This window comes from Crinia signifera, chromosome 6 (genome assembly GCF_055691185.1).
Source record: "Crinia signifera chromosome 6, ASM5569118v1, whole genome shotgun sequence".
NCBI classification, from domain to species: domain Eukaryota; kingdom Metazoa; phylum Chordata; class Amphibia; order Anura; family Myobatrachidae; genus Crinia; species Crinia signifera.
The window spans coordinates 73,412,218-73,434,085 of NC_139222.1; the positions used below are offsets into that span (position 1 = coordinate 73,412,218).

Consider the following 21,868-nt stretch of genomic DNA (forward strand, 5'->3'; position numbering starts at 1 on the left):
CAAATAGTTTTCCCAATATATGCTAAGCCGCAAGGGCACTTGATAATATAGATTACAAATTTGCTTAAGCAATTCAACACATGCCGTATGGGTATCTTCTGGCCTGAGTGTGGATGGGTTATGAAAGGACGAGTCTCCAGATAGCTGCATGTCATGCAGCCTATGCACTTATAGCATCCATTTTGTTTGGTCATGAAATGTTCAGTAGAAGCTTTAATTGAAGTTACGTAATTTTTGACCAACCAGTCTTAAAGATTTTTTTTTCTCCTTTGACAGTTGAGGATGCGAGTTTCTTTGAAGCATGGAAGACTGGGATCTGATGCTTAGATGGGCCATGTTGTTTTGATGGTTTTACTTATTAATGGTCATTTACAAAGAGTAAGATCTTCTGAAGCTTCCTGGTTTGGTCTTGAGGCTCTCATCCCTTGACAACCTTAGAACTTTGTTTTTAGCAAAGGTGAGGTCTTGTAATTTATAGCCCCTTTGTAAAAAACTTGATAACAAGCTTGTCCATCTGTTTGGCCGCTTCCATCTCGTTGCTAGTAATTCTCCTTACTCTTAAGAACTGTGAGTAAGGGAGTCCTCTTTTCATGGCTTTCGGGTGATGACTGTTATGATGTAATAAAGTGTTCATGTCGGTTGGTTTGACATATATTTCTGTCTGTAATCTATCACTCTCTCTGGTTATCAGGACATCTAAGGATCTAATGGAAACTACATTCATAAGTAAATTTGATTGTTGGATCCATTAGGTTAACAGTTGCCATCTCTTGGTCGAATTCCAACTGTGTTCCCAGCCAGAAGAGGATGATGTCATCGATAAAACGTTTGTAGAAAGTATCTGATGTTGCATGTTCGGATTGTTCAAGAATACTCTCTTTTCGACATTGAACATGTGGGCGTTAGCGAATGCCGGAGCTGCATTACTGCCCATAGCGCATCACATTTTTTGTAGGAAGTACTCGCCATTGAAATAAAAGAAATTCCTCGTGAGGGTTTTTTCAAGCAACAAGATCAGGAAGTCGACGGAAGGGCACTGGTATTGGGTGTTGTCAACGAGTAGGCTTCTGACAGAGTCCAATCCCTCTTAATGGGGTATATAGACTCGTCACGTCGATACAACATAACAATACTTCTGTGGGTAATGGTCCTAATTGTTGTAGGTTAATCAGCAGGTCTGTGGTGTCCTTCAGGTAAGTTGTTTCTGCCTGGATTACCGGTTGTAGCCAGTGGTCAACATACTTTGCTATGACGCAAAATAATGAGTTTCTTGCAGAAATGATTGGACATCCTGGAGGACAGGTCAAACTTATGAATTTTCGGTAAGCTATAAACGAGGGGTACTATGGGGAATTTTTGAACCAACGCCTCCTTGGTGGTCTTATTAATGATCTTCTCATGGAGTGCCTGTTCCAGGATCTCATCTATTTTTGCTTTATAAGTCACAGAGGGGTCTCCAGGTATTTTCTCATTTACTGTGGTGTTACTCAGCTGCTTATAAATTTCTGCGGTGTAATCCTCAATGTTTTGAAGAACAATCACCCCGCCTTTGTCTGTTGAGCGTATAATCAGTGATTTATTTTCACTTAGACTTTTTAAGGCTTGAAATTCTTCTTCAAATTATTCACCACTGTGTCGGCATCCTTGGCTCCTCTGGATTCTGTAGATTCCAGCATCCGACTGTAATACTTCAACGAAGGGTTAAACATTTGTGGTTCGAAAGATGATTTTGGCCTAAAAGTGTGTGTGTTGATGGTGCTTTCTGAATTAGATTGGTTCATGAAATGTTCCTTTAGCTTTAAGTTCCGTAAGTGTCTACTTGTGTCGATTTTCCAATTTATTTCTTTGAAATGATTCGTAGGAACAAAGGATAATCCTTTGTTCAAGACTTTATGTTCAGTTTCAGACAAGTGATGATTAGAGAGATTGACCACCAGATTCACTTGTATCTGCGAATTGGCCTTCCTCTCGTTTTGGCCGCCCCTCCGCGTGTGTTGCCGCCTGCACCGTTGCGGGTGACCACTACTAAAGGGGGTATTGATGTCATTCTATTGTTGGTATTTTCACTTTCACTCTGGGTTGAATTATTTTCGGATGTATTCTCAGAGTCGGCGTTCATTTGTCGAGGCGCTCATCTTGAGCGTGCATGTTGATATCTCCTTTGAGGAATTTGTCACCCAGTTGCCCACGGGTAGAACATTTGTTCTTGATAGTCTCTGTCGACCGTAGCCAGCTTGTTTTTTATATTTAATTAGTTCCTTTTTATAATTGTCGACACTGGTTTTTAGCTTTACCAGCCAATCATTTTCGGCATCCTGTGATAGAATCGGGGTCACGGTGGTTTCCAAATCTTGGATTTTTGCTTTGGTCTCCTCTATAATTCAAGTAGACTCTTCCACCACCAAAAGGATAAGGTCACTAGAACATTTATTTAAAATAGCTATCCAACGTCGACAAAAATCGGTGTTGTTCCTGCCAATCAGTGGAATATTTTTAATCCTAAAGCCTCTAGGAATTTTATGTTCACAATGGTAGTCTGACAAACTTATCCTGTGTAGGAGATAATCAATCTCCTTTTTTTTGAGTTTCAACAGTAAGTGATATAATTCTTCAGCAGACTCATCTCCTGCTGTAGAATTTAAAGTCTTTTTAGATAAAATAGTATCACAATCAGAGTCTGAGAAACTGAGCATTTCATCTCTATTGAGGCTAATAGCAGCAAAGCCGCTGGTAGTAGCGATTTAGACACAAGAGAAATGTTACCGAAAGCACACACACAACCAGATAGGCCACTGTATAGGCTACACACGTCCATACTGCAGAGCAGAGTTCCTGGAGGAATACTTTAAAATTTCTGTAGTTTATTCAAGAACGATGTTGTGTCCTTTAAAAAGTCGGTTGCATTGGAAATAGAGGTTTTATTATGCTATCCAATAATTTTGAAGTGGGCTTTAATAAGGATTCTCTGGCAGAGACAATTGGTCTCCCAGTTGGTCTAGCTGGATTTTTATGCAGCTTCGGCAGCGTATACAAAAAACCGGGACTCTGGGGTGTTGCCCACGGATCACTTTTAAGACTTAAGAGGGGATGTTTCCTTCACGATGAGCTTTACCCAGCACCTCAAATAACTCTGGTTGATAGAGGGCTGTAGGATCCCCGAGTGAGCTTGCTATACACCTCCCTGTCCTGTAGTTGACGCACAATTTCTGCATGATAATCCTCAATACGCTGTATTACAATTACCCCACCTTTATCAGCGGGGCGAATTATGATGGACTCATCTGATTCCAGTGATTGGAGGGCCATGGACTCCCTTTTAGACAAATTGGGAAGTATTGCATGTGGGGTGGCCAAGTACCAATTAACAGAATCATCCATTAACCTTGAAAAGGTCTTTAGTGATCCATTTGTAGACACTGGCTCAAAATTAGATCTCGAATTCTGGTGGAGGAAGGGTGTGAAAATCGTATCTGGTGCTTGTATAGGGTTGTGCTGATAATGTTCCTTCGGCCACAGCTTCCTGGAAAACTTGTGCAAGTTTAAATTCCAGTTAAACTCATTGTGTCGATTAGTAGGCACAAAACTCAACCCCATATTCAACACCCTCCTCTCGTCTGGGGATAGATTTCTGTCAGACAGATTCAAAATCAGATCTTCAGTTTGGTCGCTGCCATCAACGCTGCTTTTCTGATTTCTCTGCCCTCTCTTATTCTGACCCCCTCGACGGGTGGCGTCTTTTGCAGCTTTGCGTCCTCCTAAAGGGATAGTAAAGGGATAGCCCGCTCACTTTATCTGTTTCAGAGATGACAAAATCACTGTCGCTGCTTGTCTGATCCACGCCAGATTGTGTACCCTTTTTGTGCCAGGGTCTACGATTTCTATATGCAGAGCGATCACTTTGTGAAGCATGCCCCCCCCGTACAGCCATCGATAAACTCTATTGTCCTCGTAGTCCTGATTGACTGCCATCTTTTTATTATTTTTAAATTTCAATAAATCACATTGATATGAATCGCACTTGTTTTCTAACTGCTTTATCAATTTAAGACTTTTCTCATGGCTCAATACATCCCTATGCACAGACTGAAATGTTATCTTGGACCTGGTCCCTCGATTGGCCTCCTCCACCACCAAAATAATCAGGTCAAACGCACATTTATTCAATATGGCGACCCATTTTCCAACGAACTCCGGGTTGGTTCGCCAAATTGTTGGGGTATTACGGACACGAAAACCCTGCAGGATTTTATGCTCCTTAAAGTAATTATCCAGGGATATGCTATGCAACTTGAAATCAATCTCCCGTTTCTTTAACTTAAAGAGCTGATGGAACAGGTCCTTCAAATTTGGGACTGAGTTCGGAAGGTCAGTGGATTCCTGAGCCAAAATATCCTTAATCTGTGCCTGTGAGAAACTAAACGTCTCTCCCATGTTCAAATACTGCTGTGATGCAGAGCCAAATACTGGATGGGAATCCATCTTGATATTGTGATGTCAGAAGTTATAATCCAATAACAAGCAGTACTCGGAATGCTTGTGGTAGAAAGTACAAATAGTGGTGGTGCCGTGCAACTCAGTGCAAAGCCAAAAGCAACTGGCAATGCACACATACACAAAAGTCCACAATATGCCGGCACTCACCAAAAACTATTACTCAGGGTGCCTTCCCAGTAGTAATCCAAACATAGTCCAATGTGTGGGAGGCACTCAAAAAAAATCAAAGCCACTGTGGTAAGCAAAACATGTGTATTCAACGCCAAAGCGCTTTCGGGAATTATCCCATCATCAGGGCACAATTACACAGGAGAAAAGCACAGACATGCAAGACCTACCCCACTAAATACCCCACAGTGGGTCCCTCCAGGCTCTCCCGCTGCAGCCAGGTGCCGCCGCATTCCCGGAAGTGGAAATGTTTCAGTCTAAAATGGTCATTTTTTATTTAATGGATGTAAATATTAAAATGTGAGTGACATCTAATTTAGACAACCCCAAAGAATAAAAGAAAAGTATATTTTGATGGTGTATATCCTTGTCAGTCATGAAACTACACTATACCTCTCCTTTCCCCCCCCCCCTTTTAACCCTTACCTCATCTGTCTTTGTCGAACGTCTTGTGTCCTTTGTTTATTTGTGTATTTCTGTCTTTTGTATTTAAAGACCAACAGTTGATTGATATACTAAGCATTCTCGTTGTTGGTCTATACTCTGTTTAATCTTGACTAACCTTTATATTCCAACTGTATTATGTGTCAATAACGATTTGTAAAGTCTTGAAACCTGTACTGTTCAAAGGTTACGACGAACATTGATGTATATTATATATCACACTGTATATCATCGTACTTCAATATTTGATGTATTTGAAGACTCCAATAAAAAAGATTTAAAAAAAAGGGAAGATTCCAATCCGATATCTGAGCCCGGTATTCAAGAATAGCCAGGTTTGTGACATACAGTAAGCAAGACATGTATTAAAATAAACAAAGTATACCAGAGAGACATACAGTATTGAAAGCAATGACAATTTGCTGGTTCCTATCAGTTTTTCGAAGCATGTATAATTTTTGTTTCTTTTGAAAGCAGGCGCTAGGATGGCATATTACCAGGCCATACAGACAAGAGAGAATTTCTCTAATTCTCTTTGATTTTGCCCTGTCTCCTGGGGATGTCACAGAATGTGAAGAGATCCTTTTTCCAGATGAAAAAGAACAGTTATTCATACTGTCTCTCTCTGTATACAGAAAGCTGTACATTCTCTGGGGTTTAAACATTGCTTTGAAAAACACAGAACAATTGACAAACTATTTTAGGCATGTAGACCGCCGACAAAGAAATAAAAGTGGCAAGAATAATGAATAAATGCAACATAACATGCTAATTGGCTCATTTAGATAAGTCCTGTAGTAAAGAATAAACATATTTTGTGTAAACCTACAGATGTACCAGGTCTGGTCCAGCCGGGGGCCTCTGCCAGCCCCCGCCATCCGCCAGAAAGGGGCACGCGCGCCCTGTTCCGACGGAGCTCTCCACCGCCTTCCATCATCTCTGATTACCAGTGGGGCTGATTTATATATAGTGAAGTGCCCAGCTCAGCTTAGTAAGAACCGCTGGTATAACTTAGTGCAACTCTGGTAGTTAGGGGGTTATTCTGGTTATTCTGGTTGATTCGCTCGGATGCAAATTCGCTTCCTTGCAAGTCAACCAAACCCCGCCTTGCAAATGGTGGTACGCCGGCCCACCATTTGCAAGGCACGTATGTTCACACTGGCTTCAAATAGATGTTTTACATAAACATCCATTCGCAGCCTGTGGGGGAACACCCACATCATTCGATGGTCGGTGGCGCAGATCTGCCTGCACATTCTGGGTGAAGTGGGTGGGCACCTGACTTCCGGTGATGTCAGCTGCCCACCCCCCCCCCGCACCCACGTCATCACCCCATTACCATGGAAATGCCCCGCATTCTCATGGGAACGGCCATGAAATGCTGGACGTTCCCATATGCTAATGGTTAGTACCAACGACCGCCCCTTCCCACCGGCCGCAAAGTTGGGTGCATGCACATGCACAGAAATGCACGCACTTGTGTGCAGTCCAGCTGCACACCAGAGAGTGTATGAAAAAGCTTGCAACCTAAAGTAAGTACCACAGAAACACACTGGAGAAAGCAAGGATTGTTTAGTAATGCAGATTAGCACTGACCATATCACTGGTATGTACTGGAGTCTATGATAGTGCTTAGATGGACTTGACAACAATTGATGGAGTCTGGAATATATATGTAGGTGACTGTGAATTGCTCAGATTTGCAGCTGGACTGAATGGGGATTGAAGCAGAACAAGAAAGTGGGACTGGCGCTCTGATTTATGTGTACTAGTGCAGCTTCTGGTAACCCAAATGGAGGGAGGCCCCCTCCTATTGATATGCAAGGAAAAAAGGTAAGGAAACCTGCGCTGACATCAAATGGATGGATACAATAGTGGGTATAAAAAAAAGAAATTTATTGATAAAAATATACAATGAGTCTGGCAGGATGAGGGGTGATCACAGTTAACGTCACTGTGATCGGGGTAATGTCCAGAGCTCAGGGTACTACCGCTTCACCCAGTGGTGTCTGCGGTCTATTCCCCAGATTGTATGTGGATGTGGTCCCGCACAAATGTCCAAACATGCACTTCAGTTGTCCGTTGCACAGTGGAGGTGGCGTAAGGGGGGCGGAGATGGAATTCAGCACAAAAGTCTTATAGGTCTTGGCAAGTGCTGCCGTGGCACCAGGGGCTGGCGTCCCTAGCACCCCCCGTGGTGCACTGACACATTTACCTGATAACTTCCGGCTTTTAACCCTGTAGACGTCCCTCGGTGTAGTTCAGACGTACGTCCCGTGTGGATGTGTGCAACATGCGGCGTTGCTGGAAATAGTTGTAGTTCCTTCCGTGTCTCTGCAAACGCCGGTGGTACACACTCCCCAGGGCCGCTGGTTGAGGGCGAAGTGCCCATACAGTATTTTGCGCAAAATACTGTATGGGCACTTCGCCCTCAACCATTATGGCCGCCAAGCACTCGTCACCTGACTTCCAATAGAGGTGAAATACCCACCCCAATCCATGAACTACAATCATCATCGCTTCCTGAAGAAGACCCAAAGGGTCGATACGCGTCGGAGCTGCACCAGCACTTCTCACAAAAGTCTCCTCTCCTCTGAGAGTTGAGCGCGTGTCTTTCCGCCGACACAACACTCCCGCTGTCCGCTTTCCAGCGGCCCCGGGGAGTGTGTACCACCGGCGTTTGCAGAGACACGGAAGGAACTACAACTATTTCCAGCAACGCCGCATGTTGCACACATCCACACAGGACGTACGTCTGAACTACACCGAGGGACGTATTGTAACAATCACTAGATTTAGTATATGATGTAATAACAATGTTCAATATTTACATTGAAACAATTATTATATTGTTCCAATCAAATAATGAACATGCCAACCCAGCAGCTCGGCAATATCTGCCTTCTCCCTTACCTGCCTCGCCCATCCGTACCCTGTTCTGACCCACTATATATACCCATTCCTAGTCTTGGCTAGTCTTCTATTCTGGTGCTGCAGTGATCATGTGCACATAACATCCAATGTGCATGGTGTACGCAGCAGGAGCAGGCACATGCACCATGCACATTAGGTTTGATGTCCACATTCCACAGCTTCACATTTATTTATTACTAGTTATTTATATAGCGTGTACGTATTCCGCAGTGCTTTACTGAGAAAATTCTTAAAAAAATTGCATCAGTTTACAATCTATACACATGTACACAAACACACATACATTAATTCTACGGTTAATTTTTTTTGGGGGGAGCCAATTAACTCACTAGTATATTTTTGGATTGTGGGAGGAAACTGGAGTACCCGGTGTAAACCCACGCAAACACCGGGAGAATATACAAACTCCGCACAGTTAGGGCAATTGTGGAAATTGAACCTATGACCTCAGTGCTGCGAGGCAGTAATGCTAACCATTACACCATCCACGCTGCCCCTGCACAGATAGGTCATCATGAAAATGTGTATAATGCCCTTATTTAGATGAGGGAACACTTTTAAAATAATGGTTGATTATTTTAGTGAGAAGCATAGTCTTGGAATACAAATGCAAATGCAAAAGGGACATAGGGCCTGATTCAGATCCATTCGGTACTGCGTGCATTCGCACGCAGTACCGATGTTGTGCGTCTGTGCAGGCGGATATCTCCGCATGTGCAGGCGTATGGTGCGTGCAAGCACGGCGACCTTTTGGTGTGGGGGGGGGCGGAGATGGGCGGGGAGCGCCGGGCTGCCCCATTACCATATGGGAACGCCCAGCGTTCCATGGGCGTTTCGGTTAGAATGCTGGGCGTTCTCATGGTAATGAGGCAGTGACGCGGATGTGGGGGGCGGGTAGCTGACATCACCGGATGTGGGGCTGCACCGGATCCATGCCAGCGTGCACGCATATATACGCAACTGAAAAGTCACTTATATATGCATGCACGCTAAACATCATGCGATGGTCGGTGATCATCGAAAGATGTAGGCGGTTACCCGAGCAATGCAAATGGATGTTTATGCAAAACATCCATTCGCAGCTGTTCGGGCGAAGCCGCACTTTGAGGAGGTGGCAGGGGGGCGGTCGTTCGCCGGGCGGGGTTTGGTGGACTCGCAAGGCTGCGAATTTGCAGTCTTGTGAATCAACCTGAATAACCCCCATAGGTTGTAAATGAGAGAAAATTTGTTGATGGAAAGAGAATAGCGATAGGGTACAGACCTGCCTGTATACATGACACCTATCAGGCAGACATGTTATTTTTTTCAATGGCTGTACATATGAGGATAGAGAATCATGATTCTAAATCTTAGTAACTGAATATACTGGTGTTAGATAGGTAGTGTTCATAATAAAGAGTTACATGTGCTCAAGCCACTTGGTTAAGAAGCTGGACCAGTCCGAGCAGGTATGTCTTCTACATGCTGGATGAAGGGCTCCACTGCAGCTTCTGGTGACACAAAACAAATCCCATGGCTTTTGCACTTGATTTGTGGGAACACAAAGAAGTTGCAGGAGCCAAGTCTGGACAGTGGATGACCAAGCTCTTGGATACGTTCATGGGCCAGAAAATCTGCTACCCACTTCCCTGGACTTGTGGGCAAGACACATCAAGCAAGTTCTTGGATGGCTTCCAGCACTTGCAGCAAGCATTGGTTGGCACACCAGTCCCCAGTGATGGTGCACGGCTGCATATGTGTGCTATTCTAGCTACATGACCAGTACTGGCAAATCTCTACTAATAATGAAACCTGAGAGTTATTCTCCCCAATCTGCATTTCAGTTATTTTAATCTTTAATGATGTAAAAGCTGCAAAGAAGAAAGTGGGCATTCCTGTCCGGTTGCATACCATATGGAAATGGTGGGCCTGATTTGTGTGTGGAAATTTGTACGCACGGTCTGTATGAAAATGTGCAGATGTCACAGGGACCAGGATTTGTATTGAGATGTCTATTGGACATATCTCACATCTGCTTCTTGTGCATCAATCATTGGATGGACATTAGTTAATAATCAACCTTCTGAGCAACCTTATGGCTGTGCAGACTGGCTGACGTAACAGATGCTAAAGCTTTTTTGCCTGCATATGGGGTTCCAGTAGCAGGCAAGTACACCTCCTCAATATGGTCACAAACAGGCCTGCATTTTAGTAGCCATCCACTATTACTACCCATGACTGGTTCCTGATGGACACTTTCTAAAAAAAATTGTTATTGCGACCATCGTCACTATACTCCGCACAGGCACAGTGGTAAAAAATCATGACCCTGCTTACAAATCAGCACTGCATCCATCTCTGAATCAGGCCCTTTATTAGAGAAATAACTGTTCAATATTCTAGCTGACTGAACAGTATATAAGACATCATTTATAATTTGACTTAAAGATAGTTGAGGGTGCGAGTTATATACCCATTGGAGAGTCTTTAGGATGCTTCTCAGCATCAGGATAGAGGATGAAAGCTGTAGATCTCCCTGAGGAACTCTGTCTTGATGTCCAGGATACAGCCAACTTGACCATAAAGGTGACAATTCTGAACTTTTCTGCACAAGCAAAAGGTGACGCAAACATGTCCATTTTATTTTCTATTTTCTAGTACAGTTTACATAATGAAATCTAACAAATGATAACAAAAAATGTCACGTGGACCAGTTTTGAGGACCAAACAGTTAGACAAGAATTGTCCATGGTTCAGTGAATTTATGCAGAATGTTTGCACTGAATATGACCAAGTATCTTCTAGACTTTGTTTTAACAAATAAGTCATTTTTCTAACTAATGTTACTTCAATTTGTCAGTGAGAATACGCTGTGAATCATTTCTTCGGACTTACATGTCAATCCTGATCATTGAAGTTAGCAACATGTGCAAGTATTCATCTTGAGTTGATCTACTACATGACAATTTTGTCTAAAATTTCAAATTTTTTGATATAATTATAAATTATATTAATACGGTTTCTTTTGCTGTGGCATCGCTAGTTCTAGTTTGGTCTACAATGATGCTGGGGTTTTATTAAAGCAACATGACATACAGTATGTTGAATGGATATACAAGTCTTTTTGCTGCTGTTTCAATTACAGCAGTTGGATTAAACTAACAATGACTGGAGTAGATTTGAAAAATTAAACTTTCACGGTGCAGAGATTTGCTATAACGGCAGGTTCCCTTGATTTTTCGAATTACCACTTTTAGTAGAACTGGAATAGCTGCAGGCTTGACACAAATCCCACACAATGAAACATACCTTGCTCCAGGCTGCCTTTCTGAGTTTTGTAATAAGGGTACACTTTTCCAGATGTACAGTATTGTACTACACAGGGCTAAAAGTCAAAATAAGTTGATAAAAATAGAGGTTACTTTGAGGAGTGACGCAGGCATTGGTTTGTGTTGCTCCGAAAGTGAAACTTAAGCCATGTACACAAGGAGAGATATTGGCTAATGGGCAATTTTGACTAAGCGATTTTGGCTAAGTGCACCAATCAATTTTGACTGTGTATGATTTGGCCATAGGCCAAATACACACAGTGTGCGGCTTAGTCCAAATTGCCGTGTCTGAATAGTCTATTTCACTGGGCAATAGTGACATTGTGGGGCTGCACAATCTCCTGAAGGGGAACCATGGTGCAAATTTGACTAACTTGCTAGACAATTTTGACTACATAGTCAAAATTGTCTGCAAAATCGCACCATGAGTACACACCGTTACACTAGTAAGTAAGTATAATTTCTATAGCACACTTTCTCCAGCAGGACTCAAGGCGCTTTGCAGACATTAAAAATCAATGCACATAATACAGAGGATATTGGTAGTACAGTAACAGGCAAAATAAACCCTTAAGTATAATGCAGGATTGGTGTAGCATTTTGGATAATAACTTCCATGGGTTGTGTACTCCACCCTGACAAGGTACCATGTGCGGCAGTCATTTTAGGTGCTCTGCGTAGGATTACCCTGGGTGGAATAGATCACCCCTAAAAAAAATTAGCCAAAATGGGTGATTTCAGTGAATACTCAGATCCATGTATTTATCATCCCATCCACAAGTGAACAAGATGAGGCAGCCATGGTGGGCGCACTACGAAGGTTACACTGTAGGAGGTGAGCTATACAAGGACCCAATGCATATACTGGAAAGCAAATACTTGTGTAGTAGTATGATAAACCCTGCACACACAGAGACATCCACGTGACCCAGATCTGAGGCAACCAGCTTGGTGCACTGCATATGTCAGAGCTAGCAGGGTGTGCAATCTGCGGAGGTACACATTACAAGAATTGCACATGGTGGGGTACATGTATTCTGGGGGGGGGGGGAGAGAAAAGTTACAAACACATCTTTGCAGGGGACTAATGAAAGGGAAATATTGATAAATCGTTTTTATAGAATCATCAATTTCCTGGTCTCATGGGAGCAGTACAGGCGGTTATGAGAAAGTGGGGGCACATTCATGTATTGGGAAATATAGCTACATTGGCTGGCTCCATGCTCACCATGAGGGGTAGTCCTGGTGTTCTCAGCCGTAGTGGTGGTGGGCCTGGTCCAGGTGTTCTTATGGCAAAGGTGTGTTGAGGCCACATGATGTTCCTGAGTTTTGTGGTCATAATGCAGACCTTCAGAAGTAATGATGGTTTGTTATTTTCCTTCTGGTTTTCTTTGGTTTAACGCCGGTATAACGCTTCCATTAATTTAAAGATGACCCTTAATAACTAGACTCTTCAGAGACTAGGGGTGAATTTATTTTTGGTGTTCATTTGAGATTGAGTTTTTTCTAAGACTGCATCTTGGTAATTTAGTAAACACAAAACACCTCAGAGTATGCTGAAATATGATTGAAAATCACGGTAGAACACTCATCTATGAGTCAATAGACCATCGGTCAAACTCGCCAGGACTTTCCATAGGCCTTAGGACAACACCAGAATTGCTATACTGTAATATGTATTTGTAAACTCCACCATGGATTCAGGAAAAAACTTATCGAATAGAACTGCTTTTGGCTGCCAAGATTGAGGAAGAATGCAGGAATCAGTCAAATCTGTGCAGTGATTTTGTCTGTAAAATTAAAAAAAAAAAGTTAAAACTGAACAAAATGGTGTGGAGCACCAGGCTCTTTGAGCTGATGCAGGTTCTGAAAATACACTGGGAACATTGCATAGGGTTCCCCTGTATTTAACCCTTTGAACTCCAAGTGATTTTGTCAAAATTGGTGTGAAAATTGCCAAGCAAACCTTTTTATTCATCGTAATGACCTGCAATGTTTACCTTATATAGGAATTAAAATCTTTTTCTTTTACACTTTTTTTCCCACACTGATTTTTTTTTTTTCAGTTTTAACTTTCTTTTTCATTTTACATACAGAAGCACTGCACAGATCTGACTGATCGTGCATGATTCATGTTCGCCACAGTTTTGCTTCTGCAAACTCAGCAGGCTAGCACGAGTCACTTCACCGTCATGAATCCCGAGAACATGGGAGAATTTCCAGAACAGACCCATTCACGTTCAAAACCAGCTGTTTTGCAACTTGGCTGGAACATGGGAGCTTTGGGAATTTTACCCCTAGGTGTTGGGTACAGGCAGGGTTTAAAGTGGTCCTGGGGAGGTGGTGGAACTCCTTTCCCCTAACACTGACCCTTCCCCCACCATCCATTAGGTAGATCCTAGACCAGTGCCAGGGAATTTATGCCCTACCTGCCATAAAATGATAATGGTCCCACAAAGAAGGTGTGTGGTCACACAATAGTAACTCCAATTAAAATTACAACACACAGTAGCACAATCATATACACAATACACTGCATGTAGTGCCCTTTATTCACATTAAATCACACAGTAGTGCCCCTTATACACATAATGTCCACAGTTGTGCTGCTTAAACACAACTGTTGCTGTCACTTCAGCAGCTCACTGTCCTTGTCCCTTAGCAGCTCCATGCCCTGTGTCCCTCTAGCAGCCTCCCACCTCTGTGTCCCTTCAGCCCACTCACTCTGTCCAAAGCAAGCACAAAGCCAGCTCCTCTTAGTGGCTCTTCTTCACTTCAGCAGCTGTAATGGCATGACATCACATACAACGTGCTAGACGAAGAAACTGCTGGGACAGGCTTTTCTGTTGGAATTACTGTTCCAACAGTAGAGTAGAGGTGGAACTCCGTTCCCCCTACCATTAGAGGTGGTGGAACTCCATTCCACCCGTTTCCCTTCACTTTAACCCCTGGGTACATGATAATGGCACTGAAAATCCCTGTCGTTCGAAGACATTAATTTAAGAAAGAGAAAATATAAACATAAAATAATCAATAAGGAAATTATATTGCATTAAATAATTAAATATGGTAAATATACCACTGATTGTTTTTATACATTAATTATTTAATAATAAGCACTGTACATTGAGAAATACTCTAACTAATCTAATATTTGCAATGACAATTATAGTGATTATTAAAGTGTTGATTTTATTATTTGCTTGGGTGGAAAATCACTTGTTATCTCAACCAGCCAGATTTGAGGGCCAGACAAATTTAAGCCAGTTTAATGTTTTATTTCGAAAACAATTCACAGTCAGGGACGGATGTTGCCGAGCCTGACCTATGAAACACATGCAATGTTTGTTTGACAGTTTAATTCTTTATCACTCCAAGCAGGGAGCTAAACCAGGCCTGAGGAGTCGGGTGGTGGCAGGAGGTGGAAGTGGAGTTGCTGACAGCCTGCAGGAAACACTCTAATTAGTGTGTATTAAGTCAAATCTGATTGCATTAGATGTGTTTGTGAGCGTGTTTGTACCAAAATGTGAAATACAATATGCAGCAAAGATTTCACAATAAAAATATGTTCAAATAGATTAAACATAAAATCCCTCCATTCTGTATTTCGTTAGGAAACCTCATTAGCAAATCTGCAGATATTAAGGCTTTATTGTTATAGCAAATGGTATTTGTGTGCTAGGCTTTATTAGAATATTGGCCTGAGGCTTTACGTTGATTTCGCCAATAAAAGATTACAACAATTGTTGGTACAATAAAAAACAAATATTTTGCCAGTGATATTTTGCCAACATTTTTAGCAGATGTGTTCTTGTGTATATATATATATATATATATATATATACAGTTGAAGCAGTGGTTCGGCACTCCCTCTAACACAATAACTGCGGTTGGTGCCTATACAGAAGGCAATTGTAGTAACACGGTGGTATGGCACTCGTAGCCAATGGTCAATAAGTAGAGAAGAAAGCCAGGTTGATAACAACGTTTCAATTTATGTAAATTTTCATCAGGTTAATATAACCTGATGAAAATTTACATAAATTGAAACGTTGTTATCAACCTGGCTTTCTTCTCTACGTATTGACCATTGGCTACGAGTGCCATACCACCGTGTTCATATATATATATAGAAAAAATAGGAAGCCAGCACATCCAAATGAATGAAGATAAATTATTTTATATAGACTAAAAGAGTTCAATTGAAAACTGAATCCAAAAGAAGAACACACCAAGCATGGTGCAAACACAGCATACAGTTCAATGGATACATGTTACCAAAAAGTGGCAAAGTGTCAGCATGGTGGTCCAACCAGAGGGTCACTGATGCCCATCAGTGACCTGATAGGCATCAGTGACCCTCTGGTTGGACCACCATGCTGCCACTTTGCCACTTTTTGGTAACATGTATCCATTGAACTGTATGCTGTGTTTGCACCATGCTTGGTGTGTCCTTCTTTTGGATTCAGTTTTCAATTAAACTCTTTTTGTCTATACAGGTTGAGTATCCCGTATCCGAATATCCGTTATCCGAATTATTCCGAAATACGGACATTCCAGAAAGTGAAAAAAATTTTTTTTTTTTGCTAAAAACTCACTGGGGACATATGTAACAGCATCACTGGGGACATGATATGTAACTGGCACTATATATGTGCAAGACAATGATTGCTTGGCATTCAAATTCAGTGCTGAGGTAGTACACACATTTTGTTTCACGTTTTGAAACCTTGTTTTTTGAACAATTAAAATATGTTTGTGTGTATTTTATGTGGTAATAAAATATATTTGTGTGTATATTATGTGTTTATACAGCATAAATGCAAGATACTTCAAAATACATCATTGAAATATTAAAATATTCCGAAATACGGAATAATCCGTTATCCAAAATTCTCCTGGTCCCGAGCATTTTGGATACGGGATACTCAACCTGTATAAAATAATTTATCTTCATTCATTTGGATGTGCTGGCTTCCTATTTTTTCTAAACATTAACCTTTAAGTGGCCTTGGCACCCGCAAGATGACATTTTAAGTGTGCAGTTTGCCATACCATCATTATATATATAGGATTTAATTGATACACACATAATAAACTTACACCACTGACACATATAACTTAATTTATACACACATTTAATATCATAGATGTAGTCCATGTTAGCGATCTAAGCGCATCTGCGGGGATCGCGCTATAACAGTTAATGAATTAAAATAATAAAAAAACGAGGACAGCGATTTGAACTGCGCTCTATTAAACATCCGCCCAGACAGGAAATGGACAGGTGGAACGCACACGAGCCGGCGTGCGTTCCACCACTTTAGTGATAACGATACGGGCTAAATCACTTATGAAATATATATTTTCACAGTTGGGGCTAATTGAAGAGAACAGATCTACTAGCCCATATAATATAGGAATTGTTTAAAGAGACCTTTAGCCTCTAATTTGATAATTATTCACCGGAAGTATATCTGGGCACATTTCCCTATATATAGGCTCCAGTATTCACTAGGCAATTACTACCAGCCAGTGAAGGAGCTCCTGTAAAGTGCTACATTGTGGTGAGTCTGTATCTTTGTAATCCTTGTAGTTACTTTGTTTGAGTAACACCTTGTAACTTATTAGATTGTCTATGAACTTATATGCACACTTTAAACTATGTAAAAGCACAAATAAATGCTTAGTATGAATCTGACATATGTAAAGAAAAAAGGCAACTTTAATTATATTGCCCTTTTTTCCAAAAAGTTACCTATATGTAAAAAATCTTTAAGGATGTAAAAGTGCAAGCAAAATGTATCAAAAAACTAATTATATCATCCCTAAAAAATGGTAATAAATGGTTTAGGTGAATCACCAACTATCCATTTTTTTAGGAGAATTTCTGTGAATAACAAGTGCTCCCTCTGTCTGGTGGGAATTAAATATCCTACGTCAATACGGTATGTTTATATCTACCCCTTACACCATTAAGAGTGATCTATATCCCCTTGCCTATTTGATAAAAAATAAAAAAGAAATTCATTTGTATTTTTAGATTGAGTTTCTACATTTCCTGACATTTGTTGTATCTTATCTATGTAAGGCTGGTGGAGCCTTCTTCCCATCACACTTATTGGTACGTAATTATCCGCGTTCCCCCCATATTCATTTGAAATTATTCATTGCGGTAATTGTCATAATTGTTATATAGAAATGGAGTGACCCTACAATTAAAGGAACATATCCATCCATATTGGACCACAAGAATTTCTGCACGTTAATGCACCTTACAATCGGTATGTCTGACACAAATTGGGTTAAAAATAGATTTTCTAAAAAACCGACCCATAATACTAATTAATACCTTATTGACTAATTGATACCTTATTATTATTCAGAATCATCTTTAAAACAAAATTACCTACCAAATAGATCCTGCGTTTATACAACGGAGTCATACACTACTGGTAGGTAAAAATTGTATAAAATGATTTCTTTCATCCCGATCATAATTGTTTGTTCCTAATTGACTAATTTATGTATGGTCACCCAGGATCACAACCAGTACCTCCAATAGACCTGATATCATCTTTAATTTTACGGAAGCTGCCCCTGAACCATTCCAAATAGGGGTAGGTTGAATAAATAAAGAACCCATTTGAATAATAATATGGTCCCTAGACTAATCAAATATATTAAATCTAATTATTTACAGACCTAAAACTCCTGTAATATTCGTGGATCTACACCTTACATCTTGTCACTAGCCTGTAGACTGGCCCAAACCCCATATATGGGTATGTAGTCTGGACTATACGCCAGCTCCTTCCCCTTTTTTTCATTCTTTTCATCATTTTTTTCATCCTCTTGCTTGCTCTTCATGTTGCCTTTGTTCTGAATTGTAATTTATGGTTATTTTAATGATTTTAGATTTTATCTTGTACGAGTACTAAAAGTTGACAAAACCAAATACTTGAGAATCTTATTGGTATGTATCTCAAATTAAAAGTTGTATCTACCATTTGGATAAACAAGATGTTGAAATTCGTAAACTGATTAGTACATCCCCCCCCTTTTCTTCCTTTCTGTACCACCTATAGTTTTTACCCCTGATGAAGTCGTTCTGACGAAACGCGTTGGGTTTCAATAAAGAACTTTTATACCTTGATCAGACTGGCACGTCTCATTCGGAAAAGTGACAAGGATCAACTGTCATTATAAATAATTGTATCAGCATTGTATGTTACATTGAAAGAACTAGGTGGTACACCAATCAGCGCTCTCCTATAGAACCCCCCTTTTTTTTATATATATATATATATATATATATATATATATTTATATATAGTACAGTACAAGATCGCACTCCATCCAACTTGAGAACAACTTCTAGGGTGACATCCAGAACTTGGAAAAGTCTGTGTATATAGATAAAAAAAAGGATGCACTCTCCAGTATTTTGTAAATGCAATTTAAAATCAGCTGTGTATTTGGTAATTCATATACAACAAGAGAAATGGTATCTATTTGGGATACGGCCGTATTGTCGACCCAACTTAGGTAGACAGTCATTAGGTGGACACCGTTGGGTCCACAGGGTTCTAGGTTGACATGGATGAAGGTCGACATGGGACAATGTCAACATGGGTTTAGGTCGACAAAATGCATTAGGTCGACATGGGTTATGTCGACAGGTCGTGAGGTCGGCATGGGTTTTTTCACTGTTTTTTGAGCCGACTTGTGCCGACAGGCGGTATTTCATGCCCTACAATCCACTAGGGCGTGGTGGGAGAAAAAAATAGTGTGCCCAAAGCATTGCGAGTGGCTGCGGTTGACTTCCAACTGTGTCCATGTCGAATGTGTTGACATTCGGGTCAAAAACAGTGAAAAACCCATGTCGACCTGTCAACCTAACCCATGTCGACCTAACGCATTTGTTGACCTAAACCCATGTTGACCTTCACCCATGTCGACCTAGAACCCTGTCGACATTGCTGCTTGTCGACCCAACGGTATCGACCTAATGACTGTCGACCTAAGTTGGGTTTACAATATGATCCACACCCATCTATTTGTGATATCTTTTTTCTTGATACAAAAGATGAAAGGGTCAACACCACTAATATAACAAAAATAATAACTGTAAAATCCAATGCACAATCAAAAATAAAAATGCACAAAGACAATGACTTTTGATATCCATATTAAATTGCACTGTTATACCTATACCACAGTATCCATTAGGAGAACTGAAGACCAATTTTACCTTTTAGATCATTGTCACTTTAAATATATGAATTTATAAAAAAACAGCTAATATCCTGACATTTGGACCTGTTTTTGTTCAAAATGTATTATTATTATTAGCGTTCATTTCCAGTCTCAGTCAGTTTTGACCACCTCACAGCTTGTAATATTTTCACCACTATTGTAAAAGGCTGCAGCGAGCTGGCTAGTTACAGTAAACTTAGTGAGAAACCTTTGGAACAAACACATGGCAGTTTAAAATACAGTATATCACATCTACTGTATGAAACAGTGGCACAGAAGTTTCAGACTGGATGGCAGTTTAAGGAAATCTACATCCCTATAGACTATTATAGTGAATCAAAAACTAATAGCCTAAAAGTAGAAGTTAAAGGGAAAAATATATTTCTTACACCTGCATGACAAACAAAAAGGTGGGAAAAGCCCATTATGAAAAGTGGTGCACATATGTGTATATTAAAATATACATGCACAATTTTTCAAATCAAATAGAACTTGGTTTGTTCACATAGTGGGTCCTCAAACTGCGGCCCTCCAGATGTGGTGAAACTACAAATCCCAGCATGCCTTGCCACAGTTTTAACACTCCCTTAGAGGAAAACTGTGGCAAGGCATGCTGGGATTTGTAGTTTCACCACATCTGGAGGGCCGCAGTTTGAGGACCCATGATAGAACAAACCAAGATCTTCAGCCACTTGAAATTGTGGCTGAAGTTCTTGGTTTGTTTCCAGCTCCACAAGAGAAAAAATGTTGGTAGTTAAAATAAGCTTCTAATGAACTAAAGGTTAACAGTACTAATCAACTTCAAACTTAGTTGTCATCATCACCATCATCAACCACATCACTGTTGTTAATATCAATACACGATATTAGCTCATCCACACTGGAATCCATAGGTGCAATCTCTGTAACTGGTAGCAAAGGTATTCCTCTTTTAATTTATAGTTTATTTTGATGAACATCAGTTTTTCCATGTTTTTTGGAAGTATCTACTTACTCGCAAAATTTCCGAATGTGTAAAACACTCTTTCCTCAAGAACACACTGGAGGGTGGGCAGCTTATGTATTCCATATCTAGTTTATAAAGGGGATACAAATGATGTTTTTGTCTTCTCACTAGTTAAAGGGTCTGTGTGAGATGTTAATTTGAACATTATCATTAAGATCATTCTCAACTTTTCTACTTATGATTATTGTAGCAGATTGAGGGCCAGATGCACTAAGTTTCAAAAGTGATAAAATGGAGAATGATAAACAACCAGCCAATCAGCTCCTACCTGACATTTTTCAAACACAGTCTGTGACATGGTAGGTAGGAGCTGATTGGCTGGCTGTTTATCACTCTCCATTTTATTACTTTTGAAGCTTAGTACATCTGGCCCATAGTCACTGTAGAGATGTAAACATACAGATGTAGAGGAAAAGATAAACCGGTACTTGTGAGTTATCTGGGCGTCCGATTTTGGTACTAGATCGCATGCGATTTGCATGCGATTTAGCATGCGATTTGCATAAGATTTGCTATTCATTTCATTACCCCACTATCCCCAAAGTGTGTCTATCAATGTGAACCCGAAGCGTGGCGAGCGCAGCGAGCCCGCGTGGGGCGGCGGTACGCGTCCTCCGACCTTTTCATGCCCTACTATCCACTAGGGCGTGGAGTGAGAATAGAATAGTGTGGCGAGCGCAGCGAGCCACCGAGCCCGAAGCGTGGCGAGCGCACGCGGACACCTGTGAAGCCCGCAAGGGCACGCGGATACCTGTGAAGGTGTCCGCGTCCCCTCGCGGGGCTCGCTGCGCTCGCCACGCTTCGGGCTCGGTGGCTCGCTGCGCTCGCCACACTATTCTATTCTCACTCCACGCCCTAGTGCAGGGGTCTTCAACCCGTGGCCCGCCAACTTGTTTTTCCTGGCCCGCCAGTGAATAGCATTATTAAAATGATTGGCGTGCTGAATGAAAAAAAAAATCCTTCCACGCTGTCCTCTAACAGTGGGTAGTGGGACAAATATCGGAGGATGCTGCTGGGTGAGGTTGAGGCTGGGGCGGGCGGGAGGGACTGTGCGCGGACATGTGCATTTTCTACTTCCTGACGCCGCTCACACATCCTGCCTGCGCCCTTTCAGACAGCCGGGAGACTGGAGTGACAACCACCGAAATCTGCGCACTGCACCTGTCCCTGCCTGCTACTTAGCTGTTAAGACAGCAAAGACAGACGCCGCCAGCAGCAGCCCTCTGCAAGGGACACTAAGGCAGGTGCCTCAGGA

At 41.3% G+C, this 21,868-nt stretch overlaps 1 long non-coding RNA gene across 2 annotated transcripts; it reads left to right on the forward strand.

The window, feature by feature from the left end:
• Nucleotides 1–16,877: 16,877 nt before the first annotated feature.
• Nucleotides 16,878–18,504, forward strand: LOC146006975 (uncharacterized). Of its 2 annotated transcripts, XR_014444156.1 has the most exons (9): nucleotides 16,878–16,915; nucleotides 17,231–17,296; nucleotides 17,392–17,472; nucleotides 17,548–17,632; nucleotides 17,735–17,803; nucleotides 17,890–17,968; nucleotides 18,052–18,133; nucleotides 18,267–18,324; nucleotides 18,437–18,504. It is a non-coding gene; the product is annotated as an uncharacterized LOC146006975 (long non-coding RNA). The 2 variants fall into 2 exon arrangements; XR_014444155.1 differs by having other exon boundaries at nucleotides 18,267–18,504.
• Nucleotides 18,505–21,868: the final 3,364 nt, after the last annotated feature.